Below are 20000 nucleotides of genomic sequence, written 5' to 3' on the forward strand. Positions count from 1 at the left end.
GTATATATATATATATATACATTCTTACAAGCTTTCTCGCATCGGCTATTACTTGATCAACATGGAATTTGTATTTCTTTTTTATTTATTTTTTTTTTATTTTCCTACCTTTCTCTTTCTCTCTCTCTCTCTCTCTCTCTCTCTCTCTCTCTCTCTATATATATATATATATATATATATATATATATAACTTTCCAAGATTTGTTTAAAAATCGTTTAATGATATTCTTTCAACTTTTCTTTTTTTTAATCGGAAAAGAATATAAAAACGTTATATATATATATATATATATATATATATATATATATATATAAAGAGAGAAAGAGAGAGAGAGAAGGAAGATATATATATATATATATATATATATATATATATCGACAATGAAAAATAACTTTAAACTAGTATAGCCCGAAACAGCTATTTGTTGGTATCGACAAGAATTTCGAAAAACTTTTCGAATTACCGAGAAAGTTAGAAAACAATAAACGATTATTTTACATCGAAACTTTTGCAGAAGGATTAGATTACGTTGCAGAAAGTTGCGAATCGCAGAAAGTTCGATATATATATATATATATATATATATATATATATATATATATATTCAATGATAAAACTATTGTTGTTTGATTAGATTACATTGGTGAACTTGCGTATCACCAAAGTTTGACTATCTTGTATCTATGTGTTTTCGTTCGAATGATAAAGTCAATTATTTGTAAATATCATCATTTTTCCTTTTTCATTTATAAATAAAAATAATATTTCAATATGATTAAATTCATTCGAAACGATTCAATGAATATCATCGAATAAAAATGATCGATGAAAACAAACGTAAGCCAAGGAAAAAGCAATCGTTTTAAAATAATGTACGCAGTTACATATTTACATAGGACAGTGGGATCGATTTTACATCGACTTTACACTCCGATAAAGAGAATAGAGAATAGTGGAACGTGTAAATGTATGTAGATCAAAAGGAAAGAAACGCGAGTAAGAGACTTGCTCGAAGTTGGGATGAAGTTAGAGAGAAACGGGGGACGGGAGTGAGGGAGAAAAAAAAATAGGAAGAAAAAACGTAAACGTGTATATGTATACGCACGTGTATGCACACGGATAGAGACAGAGAGAAATAAAAGGGACGAAGAAAGAGAAAAAGAAAGGAAGAAAGAAAGAAAGAAAAAAAGAAAAAAGAGGAAAATGTATTTTGTCGTCTTAAAAAAACACTTTTGACCTATATTTTTACTGAGATGCAAAGTGTATCCCCTCTCCCCTTTTTTTTAAGTTTCACCTGTCAAACTTTGATTTATTTGTACGTATGTATTTGAGTCGAACAAGAATGCTGTAGCTTTGAATTAAGAACAGAAAATAAAATGAAAAGTAAAAACAAAAAAAAAAAAAAAAAAAAAAAAACCCGGAAAAGAAATAAAAAATTATCACATATGAATAATCCATGATTAACATGTAAATTTGTCAAATTTAATATCGACTTGGTAAAGATTTTAAAATAAAATTCGTAAACCCAAAGATTACGAAAACTTTAAAAATCCAATCGTCTACATCGAAATCGGTTTACCATCGTTCACTCAAATATTTATGAAATTTAAATTGCTGTTCGAACTATTCCGAATATAAGCTTATCGCTTTGGTAAAATGTCCTTTTTTATGACCTTTGAATGTTATCGTTTCGTCTCTTTGCTTCTATATATACATACATGTGTAGACATAAGCAAACACACACACGCGCATATATATATATATATATATATATATATATTTGACTTTTTCCTTTTTTAGGAATATCAAGTAGATTACTTTTTGGTGAGAGATATATCTATGTATATATATATATGTGTGTGTATGTGTGTGTATGTATGTATGTATATATATATATATATATATTTAGACATACATAGATACACAAATTATATAGAGAGATTTTCAAAAGACTAAAAGAATATCTACATAGAACGTAAGTGAACTGGAAGTTGATCGGTTAAAAAATTTCTATCGTCGACATTAAACTGATTAAAAACAATTTCTTTATAAATCACTTAATAGATCTAAATTTGTTATTCTAAAATATAAATAAATATTATGTTAATAGTATGGCACATGTGTTAATGTACAAGACGAATCAAATGTCCTTAGATAGAAGTTAAATATTATTAATATATGATATAATTTATTAATGTAAATAATCGTAAATGAGGGAGAGTGGGGGTAAACATTTTCTTAGGTGGGTAAAAAGTTCCTATAGAATAATTTTCAATATAAATAATTCTTTTTCAAGACTGTTCTAGCTTGTAGTTATGCTTATAGTTTTATAAGCCAGGCATGTTTTATAATCTGAAGAAAAAAAAAAAGTAAATAAATAAATAAATATTAGGCTAAATAGAAAAGAGTAATTGATTTTTAAAATCACTTGAAAACTTTTGACTCATCCTATATATCAGAAGTGTAATTTTATTGATATAGCAATGTCTTTAGAGTATACGTTATATATATATACATAACATACGCATATACGCGGACACGATTATTATTCTATGGATTTATAATATCCTAATCTTCTTAGTTGTAAAGGCAACCCTAATTAAAGCATGCTTTGTCCATGAATAAATTAAAAAAAAAAGACAAGCTCTTTCAAATACATGTTTTGATATGCTAATTAATCAGATTATAAATCTACGGGTAACTATTGATGTAGAATTTTTTAAATGTTAAACTCTCGAGGTTTGGTCATATAAGTTCAAAGATCAACGATTTTCAATAATTATTCATGTATTCACTTACACAAATAAGCATTCATTGATATTAATATGCAAAAACATATATTATACAAACGTTCAATAAAAAAAAAAAAAAGGAAAAAAAAAACGTTGAAATGTTAAAAATCAATAAAACAAAATATTGAACTCATTGTTAATAAGAGAATAATAACGAAGATAACATAGCAGTTAATATGAATTAAATGGATACTTTAAAAGAAAAAAATTATAAAAAGTAATAAATTTATTGAAAAAAAAAAAAAAAAAAAAAAAAAAAAAAGAATAAAAAATAAATAAAAGTAAAAAAATAAAACGTTGCATTGTACGTGCACAATGTTACGTATTAATGATAAAAATGATGAGTGACAATAAAATTACGTGTATGAAATCGATATTATAAAGGAAAAATAATAATTTTTATCAAATTAATGGTAATAAAATTTTCATTGAAGGTGAAGACAATGACAATGATAATAAAATCATTATACTTTCATTATTGTCAATGAACTCATAAAAATTTCCTTAGAATGATTGTGAAAGTCAAGAACAATGTTTTTTATTTTCCCATTATATGTAACAATTGGATCGGAGTAAAAGCGTGAGAGAACATAGACGAACTGATTACAAGAATGCGTAAGCGTATGCGTTTACGTACTTATGTATCTGTGTGTGTGTGTGTGTGTGTGTGTGTGTGTGTGTGTGTCTTTTATAGCCTGTATGTCCTGGCATCAAAGAAACAGACATGATGCGCTTCTCTCGCACGCGCGCTTTATTAATTTTTTTTTCTTTCTTTTATCTCAACGTTAGTGGCGCTTTCACCTCGTCGTTAACAGCTAAAAGATGTTATTTATTAAAGCGAACAAACCGGAGGATGAAAGATATTATATATGTACGTATACGCGAAACCTTTTGCTAAAAGGTCCTTTTGAAGCCACTCTTCTACTGTGAAGAAAAAAAAAAAAGAAAAAAAAAAAAATATATATATATATATATATATATATATATATATATATAAACGAAGAAGAAAAAAAAAAATAAAAGAAGAAAGAGTAGAAAAAAAATTTGACGAATCGAACTACGAATTCTTCATGCATGCAAATAGCTAAGAATTTCAAGAACTTCTATTGAACAAAATGAATTTTTACAATATTTGAGAAATACGACTAAAGAAAAATAAACAAATAAATAAATGAATGAAAAAATAAGTGAATAAATGAATAAATGAATAAATAGAAAAAAAAAAGAAATATTTATAGATATTTTTGTCTCGTCGATTGCAAATACTCGCAAAATACGCGCTTCTATTGTATTGTTCCAAAATATGCGTTCGCGAACGAACTGAAAGGACAGTACGAGAAATACAATACAAGGCATTTCTAAAATTTTGTCAATTGCGAAATAGAGGGAAAGAGAGAAAGAGAGAGAGAGAGAGAGAGAAAAGTTACATTCAAGTCTCCACGTTTTGATAGTGGTAGTATCAAAAAACCCTATGAATAGTCCCTCGTCATTTATTTTTATTCTTTCGATTCTATATAGAGGTACATCGTTTTAGAAGCATTGAAAAGAATATAAAGTAAAAATCATTTGATCTTTTCTAAAAAGAAGAAAAGAAAAAATAATAAAAAAAAATATGAACAATACAATTTTTTATAACAAATGGTTAATTAATTATTAACAATACGTGGAAAAAATAGAGAAAATGCTGTTGTTTAAAATAATATTTGATTCAAGTCTCTACGACTTTTAGTTCTGAGAAATATTCCCATGAGAATGGAAAACATGACAATTAATAATATAAAAAAATTATATTTTTTAATAAATAAAATAATTTGTTTCAAAATTATTTATTAATTTATTTAATAACAATCCGTATTTGATTTCTTTTCGACGAAATCAGAAATTTAGTTTGTAAGAATTTGTTTATAAAAATTGTTTATAACAAATTATTAATTAATTATTAACAATATGCTGGAAAGAATGGATAAAAGTTTACTCTTTAAAATGGTACTTGATTCAAGTTTCTACGAATTTTGGTTCCGGAGATATCACGTAATGTTGAAAAAAATTGTTTTCTCGGTAAAAGAAATAATTTGTTTATAAATTATTTATTAATTTATATAATTTTATGGATCAGTCACAATCTGAATTTATTTATTTATTTATTAACTTTTTTTTTTTAGAAAATAAGATGGATTTGGTCCATAAGAATTTGTTTATAAAAATTGTTTATAACAAATTGTTAATTAATTATTAACAATACATTGAAAAAATAGAGAAAATTCTACCCTTTAAAACGATGTTTGATTCAAGTCTGTACGACTTTTAATTCCGGAGATATTCCCATTTAAATTAAAGAATATTTACATTGGCCCACTGACCTATATAATTTCATTCAAATTGGTTAGATGGCACACTGACCTATATAAATTCCAAGAATTTACGCATCCTTACTACTACTACTTACTATTACTACGAACAGCTGTACTATACGAATTATGAATGAAAATCTTTCGAAGGCGATATCTTCGGAATGGAAAATCGTACAGACATGAAACAAATACCATTTTCAAGCGTAATTTATCCTTTATTTATTTAAATAATGCAATAATATTGTTATAATAAAATCAATATTGTTAATAATTTTTAAAATTGAATTTTGTTTTCTTTCATAATAAAGACATATAATTATAATAAAATCATTTAGATTTTCATTATAATTATATAAATTTGATTTTGTTTATTTAAAATAAGGGATTAGAAAATCTACTAATAGTCGTTAATGTCGAAATTGGATGTTCGAGACTTTTTATGCTTACCCTGCGTTTATTTCGCGCTTACTTTGCGCTTATTCTACGTTCATCTTATGTGTTTTCTTTATACCAATATTATAACTTAAGTGCAATATAACTTAGATACAAGATAAACTAAGAAATCATCACTCTCTTATTAATATTATTTATTTACTATTACTCTTATTGAATTTTAATCGTATATGCATAGTTTCTTAGCAACATTTAAATTAAAGTGTCTCTTAAATTAATATTTTTTCCTTAATACTTTTAGATGCGCCCGCACACACACACACACACACACACACACACACACAGATAAATAAATAAATATATATATATATATCTTTGTTTCATTGTTGAAACACTAGGAATCTTAAATCACGTCAACAAAGTCGTGCAATGAAGAGAAATGAATACGATTCACACTTATTATTATACGCTAGGAGCATGATTTAACGTAGCCACCCACACACACACACACACACATACTGATACATCTCTTGTAACATTAAAACGCACACACATATATCTCTTATTACAAGAGAGTGAGGCGTATATACAACAACACTCGTAAATTATTTTCATGCAACGCCAAAAGACTGGCGCTTTCCAAAGTGTAATCGTGTCACTCTCGTGTAAATCTTTATAACAAGAGTTCCCGCAGTCAAAGCAAAAGTGTACTTACTATGAAGAAAAAAGAATTATTATTCTAAAGTAGAAAACAAAATATAGATGCATCTTTTAAAGTTTTCTTGTTAAATAATAAAGCTGATGATGTGAAACGTTTTTTTTTTTCTTTTTTTTTTTTTTATTGCAATTCATTCTTTTTTTTTTTTTTTGGTACATATAAATTCACTTAAGCTCGTAATAATATTGTATTTATCTTTTTTATAATCTAACAATTGCAAATATGAAATAAATAAATAAATATATATCTATATATATATATAATACATAATAGATATACAAATAAAACATAAAAGATTAATATGTTCTTTTTATATAGAGAATATTAGCAACAAAATAATAATAATAATAATAATAATAATAATGGCAAATAATTAAAAACAAAAGTATCATCTTCCATGTAAAAAGAATGTTCGTTTTGACAAAAAGAAAAAAAGGAAAAAAAAGAAAAAAGAAAAAAGAAAAAAGAAAAAGAGGTAAAAAAAGCAACTATAATTATTTCAATAGATTAATTACCTATAATAATAATAATTATTATCGAAAGCAACTTTAATCGAGTTCGATCATATCCTATGACTTCCTATACAATTTAATGCTCGCATAGATAACATAGGCGTAGTAAAGAGATAATACAACAAGATAGAGATTTTGTAGGTCGATTATAGTTAGAGGAGCTATCGTCACGGTTATCATCAATCACCATACTGGATTAGACAACATCAGACTGAGTAATAGGAGTATTGTAAGTATATATATATATACATACATACATATATATATATGTGTGTGTGTGTGTAGGTGTTCTTTCTCTCTCCCTCTCTCTCTCTCTCTCTCTCTCTCTCTCTCTCTCTCTCTCTCTCTCTCTTTATTTACTTCGAGAATGGTCAAAAACACGAACTAGTTTTAGGTCATTTTACTCGTTCTAGATCTTCCGAAAGTACAGCAACACGAAAAGGATCCTATATCTCTCTATTTGCGTAGCGAGGGTAGTTCGCTCGAAAGCATTCCCCCTCCCCTCCTTTACTTTCAACCTCCTCTAACCCCAGAACGAACATATTATCCGCTGACTTTTCTCAAGGCACGAAGAAATTATGGCGGATATTCGAAGCCGTAAATCTCAACAAGGTGGCATTTCGTATTCAGCAAAGTCCAAAGCTTTGTCTCTTTCCTCTACTACTTTAGTTTCCTTCTTTCTATCTTTCTTCCATGGTTCGCTTTAACGCAAAATATATTACATATGTATCTCCATTTGGTTATACATTTGATAAATATATTTATTATTTATTATTATTAATATTATTTTGTTACTATATATATATATATATATATATATATATATCCAATTAAATTATTTCCAATTAATTTAAATTAATTTAAATTATATATTTAATTTCCAATTAAATTTATTCTAATTTTTTCATTTTTTCAATTTCTCTTTCTTTTCTTTTTTCTTTTTTTTTCTTTCGACAAATCAAAAAAGAAATGTCAAAATATTGTCCTTCATTTTTCTTCTCTTTTTCATTTTTCTTTCTAAATAAGACAGTCCGCATTTCTTTTCGTTCGAACGCTAAATAAATTCATTTCAAATCAGGATAAAATCCCAAAGCTACCTTACATGAAAGATAGATTATCCGATCGTGATTCCGTTCAAAAGCAATCGAATAAATCCGCTTTTGATCTCGGATAATTCTCACGCCCGAACGAAAAGAAAATTTTAAACGAAATCCAAAGATGTGAGGAAAAGAAGAGTATGAGATACCTCTTTATTTAGAAGATTTAGGTACGATAATTGTACAAAAAAAAAAAAAAACAAAACAAAAAAGAGAGAGAGAAAGAAAGAGACAGAGAGGGAGAGAGAGAGAGAGAGAGAGAGAGAGACAGGGAAATTGAAACTAACACTTTTGCGAACTTCTAAAAAAGAACAACTTATTGCTAATATTAATTTTAATATCTTTTACTTAATCATTATCATCGGATATACAATTTTTTACGAATTTTCTAATTTTCTTAAAGATCCTCCGTAAATATTTTCGAAACCAACAATGAAAATCAAATCGAATTGAAATATTTCATAGATTATCGTTCCAAGTAATCGATTTTTTTTTCTTTTTTTTTTTTATACAAATTTCATTTATTTAGAAAATAAAAACACACACACACACACACACTTTTTGATTGAAACATAAAAAATGTTCTCATATACTTTTTATAGGAGATAATCGGAGACGAACTTTTTATTATTAACAAATCCATAAAAAAAGTTGTAGCGATCATGCTTAAAAAACACAGAGGGAAAAAAAACAAAAAAAAGAAAAAAACAAAAAAAAAAAAGAAAAAAAGAAAAGAAAAAGGAATAAAAAATAAATCAAAAAATTTGTTTCATATCAATGAAAGATATGGTAAAGCACAAATTAAATATAGTCGTAACTTTTCCTTTAAATCTGTAAGGACGGTAATCCCTCGTAACTCTGTAGCTTGTATAATGGAATTCCACGGGTTCAGTTATAGTAATTTGAAATTCTAACTATACATAGTAATATAGTATGGTTCATTGAATCCGATGCAAAGTTTACCTAAGTACATTCTATTACTGTAACTTATATCAAACTAAATTACAAGCGAATAACATTTTCCACGTTATATTTACGATCATGATATTATACTTGTATAATAACGTTCTCTTATTAAATTTTTATAGATATATGTAAGTGAGGTATGAAATTTATACAAAATATGATAATTTTTAATTTAAATAAAATTTACGTAACAACGTTCTTAAACTAATATATACATATATATATCCCACAAATAAACGACCCATAATTTATTTTTATCGAAATTTTTATGCCAACGTCTAAAACATTACTAATTATTAAAGATAAATATAAAAAATTATTATTACACTTTTTTTCTAGAAAATTTCATGACAAATTAAATTGTTGCAAATATATATATATATATATATATATATATATATATATATGCAATAATATACATCGCGTATTATTTAAATTAATATTAAATATTACTAATTAGAAATAATAAATGTACGAACATTATCGAAACAACAACATAATTAATTATCCATGTATAATGTTAATAATGATCGAAAACAAATTAAGAATCAAAACGGATACAAAAGATCGTATTCGATTAAGTGCTATTCAATTAACGCTTGTATTCAGAATTAATAATTAGTGTCTTTCTGTCCGGTTTATTCTGTCGTTCGAAGTCCTTTTACATTTCACGGAACTACCACCTGCTCGTGGCAAGACCGTCGACGTGCTTTCATTAAGGAAAACAGTTTATGTTGGATGTTTAAACGTGACGCCGCTTGAAAAGTCGAGCGAATTTGCAATTCAATTATAGGAGAGGGGAGAGGAAGGGAGGGGAGAGGGAAATACATCATACGAAAAGTATTCATAGCATTTAGTTTCACGTTAAATATTATATTTGTTTAAATTATGATTAGAGAATTGACATTGATAAAATTTAAGATCATCGAAAAAAACTCACAAATTGTATAAAAAAAAAAAAATATATATATATATATATATGTACGACAAAAGAAATTTAAATAGTATATTGTACACAATAGACGAACACACGAATGTACCTCTTTCAAATAAGATAACATATGTCTTATCTTTAAATGTTTTTGATTAAATATTATATAATAATACTTTCTTAGAGAAAAATAAAAAAGAATAAAATATATATATATATATATATATATATATATATATTTATATATTCATTGATAAATATAAAGTAAAATATTCAAGTGTACCATTAAAATACTACGTTGTGTGTATAAAGAGTAAAGTACGTATTACTCGATGGAAACTCGAAACGGAAGACGTATCTAATTTGTCGTCGTATTTGCTTCGTGAAATCCGATGAAACTTCAATTAGATACTTCAGAGAATGTTGACACTTTAATCATCCTAGACCGATCAAGTAACCGTGTTACGTCGAGAAATTCGACGATAAATTAATAAACTCGACTGATTTCGAAGGGGATAGTTATGTAATCTAAACGGCATGTTTGGATAACTATGATTACGAAACACATACATACATACATACATATATACATATATACATATATATATATACATAGTTTGTTGACAGGGAATGATGAATATTTATGGATACTTTGATAAATTAAATTCAACTTCCTGTTCTGCATCATATGTTCAAACATTTCGATATTGTAAACTGCTTGTAAAAATGTAGAAAAATAATAATGGTAGATTATTTTTCTAAAGGCGAGTATTCGTAGAAATAGAATTCCTGGGGATTATTGTGAAAAAGGAATTTAAGAACAAAAAAAAAAAAAAAAGAGAAAAAAAAGAGAAAAGAAAAAAAAGGAAACAAGAAAAAAGAATATGGAAGGGATAAAAAGGTACGAAGAAAACACGAGGACGGCTAAAATAAAAATAAAGAAAAGAAAAAGGTATGGAGGTTGGTTCTAAGGGAAAAATAAGAGGAGGAAAAGAAGTGTCTAGAAAAGAAAGTAGAAAAAGTCAGAAGGTACATATTAGATTTCCGCCACGTTTTCCTCGTTGCTTCGAGATAACACAAGCAACAGCGGATATTTTGTCGTGATATTTGATATTCGGGCACGATAATGCGTCCGTTTCTACGTGACTCGTGTTGTAACGGTGAATAGGTATAAAAAGGAAAAAAAAAAAAAAGAAATAAACAAAAAATAAAAAGGAACAAAAAAAAAAAAAAAAAAGAAAACAGGAAAAAAATAATAAAACGAAAAACGAAATAAAACAAACAAAGAAAAGCTTTTTAAAATCTAGAACCATTGGAGATTGCTTTGATAAATTTCAAAGAGATGATAAAACCGCACATTTATCATATCTTTAACAAGACCATATTTAAAAAATATTAACGATAATATTATTACATTAAAGGATGAATAAAAGTTAAAAAGAAATAGAGATATATAAATAAAAGAAAAAGGATAAACGATATTGTAATATATATATATTGATTGTAAAATACAAGTTTCATTTTTATTATTTAAAAATAATACTACTTTGATAATATTTTCATATAGTAATATTATTTAAATAAATCTTAATATTTTTTTTTTACTACTTAACATAACATTATATAATATTATTTAATATATTAATATTATTTAATGTATTAATACTATTTAATGGATCCACGGATTAATTTAGATCCAATAATGTGAGCCATTTATAATTATATATATATATATATATATTGTTTTTTTTTTTTTCATTTAAATAGTAAAAATAGTATTTAAATAGTAAAAAGTTTTTGTTTCAGTCAATACTAAAATAGTAATCTCTTTAGAAATCTACAAAATTCTAATCCATTGAATTAACTATGTATTCGATTCAACGTATGCATAAAAGGAGTTCGTAATTTGTAGAATTAAAGAGAATTAAATGAAAAAGACAAAAGAAAAAAGAAAAAAGAAAAAAAAGAAAAAAACTAGAACAGGAGCAACAAAAAGAAGAAAGGGAAAAAAAGTTTAAGCGCTTTCGCGTAATCGTCCGGCGTGAATAAAATGTAAATTAAGATCGAATCCAAAGATTCTTCCTCTATTCGGTTGTAAAATCTCAACTAGAAATTTCACGAAATGCGGTATATTATAATATAAACTCGACGAGGATAATAACTACGGTAACTTTCTCGTTCACGATTGGTACTGATTATTTTCTCTATAAAACGTGACGCGTTCGATAAAATGATGCTGATTTATAATAAGAGTAAATACAATGGGAGGAGTTGGCTGTTATTGTGGTACTTAGGAAACAAAACGAAACGAAACGAAACGATACGATAAAAAAAAAAAGAAAAGAAAAGAACAAAAAAGAGGAAGAAAAAAGAAAAAAAAAAAAGGAGAAGATTAAACGACGATTCAATGAGGAGTCACAATTCGCGAGTAAAGAAAAATTAAAATTTGTCGATGCTCGACGATCCGGTGAAAGTACGTCATTACGATTCCGACGAATAGCGTGCTAGATCGTGCGGGATATTGAGCCAACGTTATTTCCGCGAAAGAACTGCCAGTTATCGACACGGGCGTTATACCAAATTCCTATCGTAAAAGTTATAAAAACAAAAAAGAAAAAAAAAAAAAAAGACCAAAAAAAAAAAGTTATAAAAAGAAAAAGGAAAGAAGAAACAAAAAATAAACTTTTGTTAACTCTCGCAGTATTCTTTATTCCTCGTCTCGTATAAAATTCTTTCCTAGCTAATACTGATGCTATGTGAATAATTGATGAGTCGATATGAAAAAGATCAAAAAAAAAAAGAAATAAAAAAAAGAAAAAAAAAATAACGAACGAATGAACGAATTCGCAAGTTATACAATTGTTCTGGTAAAAATGAAAATGAAGAAAAAAGAAAGAAAGGAAAAAAAAAAAGAAAAAAAAACAAAAAAAAAGTAAAAAAATTAATATCGAACGTGAAATTTCAATAGAAAATTATTTAATTAACGTTGATTACAAAATTATAAACAATCGACGTGAATGTAGATAATCCAAAAATATTTCAATTTCAAATTATACATGTATATTTACATAAATATAAATAAATAAATGTATATATATATATATATATATATATATATATAAAATTTTCCGAATATTTTGTTATTCGTAAGAAATAATAAAGAAAAAAAATCTCCCCATATATTTCGGATAGGAAAATTTTAGTAGTAAAAAAACTATGTTTTTCCTTTTTCCTTTCTTTCTTTCTTTCTTTCTTTCTTTCTTTTTTTTTTCTTTTTTTTTTTTCGTAAACACATTGAAAGAAAGCATCCGTTTCTTATATATACAATTTGATTAGATCTCGGTTTGAAGGAGCAAGAAGAGAAGGGTTCTATCGCAATCTCTCGCACACCTGGATCATCCATCTTGACGGACCTATCGAAATTTCATTCGATCTCTATGGGAAAATCCATTATACATTAGAAAAGAGACCCAGACGAGAATACCGTGTACGAGAACACGGCGAACTGGTTTACTACTACGTTCTATGGATATAATGTATATCTACTATACCTATATACATACATATACTAGCTAGAGAAACGATTCTAATACGAGATCGTTCGATATCGTTTGCGAGACTTAACGATGGCGACGAGAAGGAAGATTGCTCAATATCCTTCGACGAAAATGACAGCTGTCCTAAAACCTCGTCTTTATTCTCTCTCGCTCTCTCTCTCTCTCTCTCTCTTTCTCTCTCTTTCTTTCTCACTTTCTTTTTCTTTCTCTTTCTCTCTCTCTCTCTCTCTCTCTCTCTCTCTCTCTCTCTCTCTCTTTGCCTTTTTTATCTCTTTCTCTTTCTCTTTTACTCTGTAATAAATCTTTTCTTAAATTTTATGATCGATTATTCGAGCCAATTGCATACGCGAACATTTATACCCATCGAAAATTAATAGGAAATCTAGCGATAATGAAAATGAACTTTTTCGATCGATAGCAATTGAAATTGTCACTTATTCCGTTACGTTAATAACTATTCTATATATATATATATATATATATATATATATATATATATATATATCGAATAAAGTACAAATATACCTTAGAAGAAAAATCAACATCTCGTAGGATTTTCTATTTAACGAAGGACACGATATCCTATTACCAAATTCAAATATACGACTTCATTCGTGAAAAACTCCAATTACAATTTTACTACTAATTGAAATGTGTATTTTTATATACATATATATATATATATATAAAAAGTAAAAGACACATATATAATAGTAAAAAAAAAAGAGAGAGAGAGAGAAGTATATGGGACTAACACATGAAATGTCTGTCGTCAAGATAGAGGTAGTAAAAAAAGAAAAAAAAAAAAAGAAAAAAAAGGGAAGGAAATTTTATTACATCGTCAAGTTATAATAAATCTTCTTTTGATATCTCCCCGTGTAAAAAAAAAAAAAAAAAAAAAAAAAAAAAAAAAACAAGAAAGATAATAAAAAAAGACAAGGAAACAAAAAGAAAAAAAAAAGAGCCCGGATAAACAGAATGAAAAAATAATAGAAAGAGAAAAAAAGCACGCTGAAAATCCGCCAATATTTTGGCATATCTATCAGGATGATAAACGTAGCTGTACGCGGAATACAACGCGTTGCATCCATGATCAATACGTTCGATACGGATATTTTTACATATTGGAGTTCTCACAAGCCGTTTTCATCGTACCGACCAACGGATAATATCAACATGCAAATACCACGCGATTCTTTATGTGAGCTATCTAATTGAACGATGCAAATATTCATCTACCCTTTTTTTTTTTCTTCTTCTTCTTCGTAACGATGAATTCCGCAACATCGATCCAAACGAAATATCTCTGGGTAATAAACAAAAATTTCATTAACGGAATAATTAATAAAATCATTTCACGTTAGTTTAGTTATACTGACGTCGATTAAATAAATTATTCTCTTTATCTTCTGGAAAAATGTGTTATCTTTAAATAAATATAAATAAATATTATGCTACGTATATCCGATCAATTCTATTATTTTTATTTTATTTCATTTTAATATATTTTCTTTTCTTTTATTTTATTTTATCAAATTGGCCCAACAAATAATATCAAAATTTTCAATATAAAGTACTGGTATTGTTTTATTTAGACATGAAATATTAAGAAATGTTTCAATAAACGTAATTACGTTTATAGTAGTATCAATAACTATTATAAGTTTGCGAATTAAAAAGATAGTCTATATTGTTATTTACATTTAGATATAAAATAATAAATATTTTCTCTACAATACTTAATTCTACGAATATATATTTTACATTTATTTCTTTTTTTCTTTATTTTAGAAATGAAATACTAAAAATTCCTTCCCTCCCAAAAAAGAACTATACCTAAATATATATATAGTGTTATTTATTTTGAAATAAACATTTTTTTCAATACAAAATACAATATAACGTCTCGGTTGTTTATTTACATATAAAATAGTGAAACATTTTCGATTAAAAAGAAAAAGAAAAAGAAAAAGAATGGAAGAAAAAAAAAAAGAAAGGAAACACGAAAGTACTGGTGTTATTCATTTAATATATATATATATTATTAAAAATTCTGAGATTATTTATCTTAGCCCTTCTTCAATATTTCATTGTATCGTACTTTGGATTCTTTTTAAATTCGATATTTCTTATCTCGTATCGATCGATCGTGACGATACCATTTTCTTCATCGTTTATTCAAAATCGACGGAATCAATATGGGCTCGCGTTCTTTCCCATTTACAACGTGCTCGAATACTTATAGCTGTCCGTTATCTTTTATCGACGCTTTCTATCTCGAATTCTCTCTCTCTCTCTCTCTCTCTCTCTCTCTCTCTCTCTCTCTCTCTCTCTTTCTCTCTCTTTTTCTGTCTGTCTGTCTGTCTCTTTTTTTTCCATCCCTATCTTTTTCTATCCCTTTCTATCTCTGGGTTAAATTTTATAAGGCCATTTTTATATATTCTTTGTCCCACTGTGTTGACCCACTTTTTCGATCCACATACCTTTTCACGTTATTGTCGTCGTTGCATTCCTTCCAACTTAACAGATAATATATGCTAGTATTATTAACGATTTTATAAGATCGATTAAACAAATCGTTTCACTTTCTATAAGACGATTTTCTTTTTCTTTCTTTTTTTTCTTTTTTTTTTCTCTCTATCTATCACATATATAGAAAAATATTTTCAGTATTATAACTATCGTATAAGTTTCAACTTATGTAATAGTTAAACTATAAACATTAATAATACTATATGACATATATAGTACGATTAAATTATCAATAAATATAATTTGTATACCGTTCATGAAGAAACAATTAATTTCTTTAAAAAAAAAAAAAAAAAAAAAAAAAAAAAAAAAAAAAAAAATAGAGAGAAATAATAAATATCAAAACGAATATTTACAAATAGTTACTTAATTTCCATTAATCATTATTGACGTATCCTTTTAATTAATACAAAATAATGTAAGAAAAAAAAAAAGTTTTACGCTTATATTAATATCGACGTAAATATAAAAGCTACATGGATGAAAAATGAGAATAAAAAAGGCCAGATACGAAGCAGCCAGCCTCCTGATTTAATTTAACGATGAAAGGAGGAATATAGGTGGCGATTTAATAAACGACTTACGACGCCCATAATCTTCTAATCTATTTCTTTGTTTTTCCCAGAAAATAAATGATCGGGATATTTGGCGTTAAAGAAGGCACCCTCTTCCCTTCTTTCTTCACGTCTTCATAATTGTATTAAAACGTATATAATGTCAGTGATATAACGTTAATGTAAAACGTACGATAGACTAAAAAGGGATGGTAATGAATCACACGTATTATATCTAATAATGCACGCTTTCTGTCATAATGCATCTTTTTATCTTTTTCAAATGATTAACTTTGAAATAATTTAACGAATAAATATGATAACCTCAGAGAAAGAAATCATGAGGTAACATTTTATATTTCCTGATTTTTTTTATACTTCGATTCTATAAATTTTACTAAATGAACATATCCAATTGTTTAATTATATATAAATTATTATATATATTTATTTATTTATGTCAGAATAAAATAAATAATTATAAATATATATTAATTTATATTTTTAATGTAATTAATGTATATTTGTAATATATACATATATATATATATATATATATATATATATATATTAATAATTAGTTATTATCTATTAGTTATTATCTATTATTTATTCTAATATATCATAGATAATTAATCTCAATATTAATTAACAAAAATATATATTAATAATAATATCTATTATCTATTCGGAGTATTATATCACGGATAATTAATTTTAATTTCATTATCACGATATAGCATATAATATTATTACTTTGCGAGTATTATTATTATTATAGCAATTAATTATTTTTTACGATCTAATAATATTGTTGTAGAAGAAGAAAAAGGAAAAGAAGAAGAATAAGAAGAAGAAGAAAAAGTATAAAAAGAAGAAGAAGAAGAAGAAGAAGAAGAAGAAGAAGAAGAAGAAAACTAGCTAGTTAGAGCTAGCTAGCTAGCTAGCTAGCAAAGTATGGTTTTAGCTACACCAAGAAGGATTCGCAAGAAAGTAACTTTCGCATGGATTTATATCTACGTTGTGACTGGATCATTAATATTGCAGGATGAAAGTAAGAACGACTTTCTTTCGCTAATGTCGTGTCTCTTCTTCCTAGGAAGAAGACGCCGAGGATTACGTCGATCGCACACACGTTCGTGACTTGATGACCCGTGATATCCGTTCAACGAAGGTGTTCAGTTTCTCTTTCTTTCGTCGTTTCTTCCAACATTCTCATTATGTCGGAAGGTATCAACGTCGTGCAACGTAACTTTTAGAAGAATCCAAAAATCCCTTCAAAAACAAAGATAAGAATGTATTCTTTTTCTTTTCTATTTCTTGTGAAAACTTTATCTTTTGTTTTCAATTTTGTTCTCTCGGAAGAAAGAAATAAAAAAAAAAAAAAAAGAAAGAAAAAAAAGGAAATTTTTTCGTAATTAAATTAATTACGTAAAGTATAATAAATAGTGTGCCTATGTGTGTGTGTGTGTGTGTGTGTGTATATATATATATATATAATGTTATATTATTATATATTATATTTCACTTATTATTATATTAATTAATTATGATAATAATAATAATATATACATATACACATATATATATATATATATATATATATTAATAATTATTTACTATCTATTCTAAATATTATATCACGGATAAATAAGTTAAATTTCATATTATTACTTGCTATATTATTATAATAAATACTAAATATTTTATCCCATTTATTATATATGTTTTTATATTATTTATATATAATATTAATGAGATTTGTAAATACAACGGAGTAAGTAATAAAATTAGAGAAAGAAATTAGAGAAAGAGAATGAGAGACAGACAGAAAGAGACAAAGATAGAAAGAAAGGAATGCACTTTCCAACAAATTAAAGATCCAAGACAATATTTTAACAGGTTCGTTTATTATTATTAGCGAGCACGTTTACTAATCGCATAAAGGCGGAGAATCTATCTTCCTTAGTCACGAAACAAACTAAAACCGTCATTAAAAGCCTTTGCTTAGAATTTCATATTTACCGATGTAACAGGCTAAAATTATTATTTCAATCTGTCTAATTCTCCTACTATTATTATCCCTTCCAACGTAACATCCCTTCTAAAAATACATTATTGAAATATTTCGTAAAACGTTTTGTTGTCATTATAAAGTGCAAACGGGGAAAAAAAGAAGGAAGAAGTAAAAAAAAAAAAAAAAAAAGAAAAAAAAAACTGAAATTACAAATGCGTAAAAGGACTATTAATTATTTAGATTAAAATGGTCCTTAGTATATCTCCCGTTACGCTTCAACGTATATTTCGAACGTTCCTTTAATTAGAAAATTACACGTGAAAGAAACATTACCGAGAGATGTTTACGTGATTTTATCTCGACTCATGTTTTACTCTTTTCCCTTTATTTTTTTTTTCCCTTTTCTTTTTTTTATAAAATTATTTCTCTCTCTCTCTCTCTCTCCTTCTCTTTTTGTGCGAAGTGATAATAAAGAAAGTTTATTAAAACTTAAAAGTCGTTCGCAAGGATAAAGTCTAAAAGTTGAAAAGTTCGAATTTAAATGGACGCTATGCAAATATAAGTCTCTTTTCTCCCTCTCTCTCTCTCTCTCTCTCTCTCTCTCTCTCTCTCTCTCTCTCTCTCTCTCACCGTCTATCTTTTTGTAGCCTGACAATAAGAGTACATCGCATTTAGAAATTCCAAGAGAATTCGTAGAACAACAGCACAGAGAACAGTTTATCGAACCGGTCTACAAACGAAACTCTAACATTTAACGCTCACGAGAAATACACGTGGGAGATATTCTACATACGTATATTCTGTTTTCTTATGCGAATGCGACAAACTCGTCGAGTCTTACGAATTTTCAGTCTCTCAAAAACGTTAACATGCTTTGGTCTTTTGGCTTACATCAACGAACAAATGACGAAGAACGTATTCGTTAGAAAATGTTTGAATTAAAATTTTGCAAAAAGAAACGATAAATAATTTTATGAATAATTTCGTAAAGGCCGAAAATTTCATAAGTATTTATATAAATTTTTTTATTTTAACGTTTCTTCGTCGCAACATCTTCTTTATCTATTCGTAAATTATTATAAATCATATAGAAATATTCAATTAAGAGATAAAAAAAAAAAAAAAAAAAAAAAAAAAGAAAAATAAGAGATAATAAATAAATAAGTACTATTCTTGACGTATGTAGATTTTTATATATCTCAGTTTGAAATGAAATTAAAATGAGAAAAATAAATAAGAAAGATACAAAGGGAAAAATTATTAACGAATTATAACATATCAATTTTAATATCTATAAGATAAAATAAGAATTATGTAAGAATATCTATGTGATTTGAATAATATGAACGACTAAAGGGCACATTTACCTCTTAAGAAAATTAACGTCACGGTTCATCTCTACTTTGATATAGTCTTTATTATTAGCCCGTCTACTGCAGAGAGTTCTAATTACTCGGTCAGCATTATCGACGAAAATGAGATAATAGATATGCTGTCAGCTTCCCTCGTAGGGATTTTCTTTTTCTTTCTTTTCTTTTTTCTTTTTTCTTTTTTCTTTTTTCTTTTTCTTTTTTGTTCT

At 26.5% G+C, this 20000-nt stretch overlaps 1 protein-coding gene across 1 annotated transcript in view; it reads right to left on the reverse strand.

Annotated features, from left to right (window-relative positions):
- thw (chitin-binding domain protein thawb) overlaps positions 1-20000 on the reverse strand; it is a 104241-nt gene that overhangs the window by 36879 nt on the left and 47362 nt on the right. The gene's annotated exons all lie outside the window — the stretch shown is intronic.

Source organism: Vespa mandarinia, chromosome 7, assembly GCF_050613455.1.
Source record: "Vespa mandarinia isolate Hongniang chromosome 7, ASM5061345v1, whole genome shotgun sequence".
NCBI lineage: Eukaryota > Metazoa > Arthropoda > Insecta > Hymenoptera > Vespidae > Vespa > Vespa mandarinia.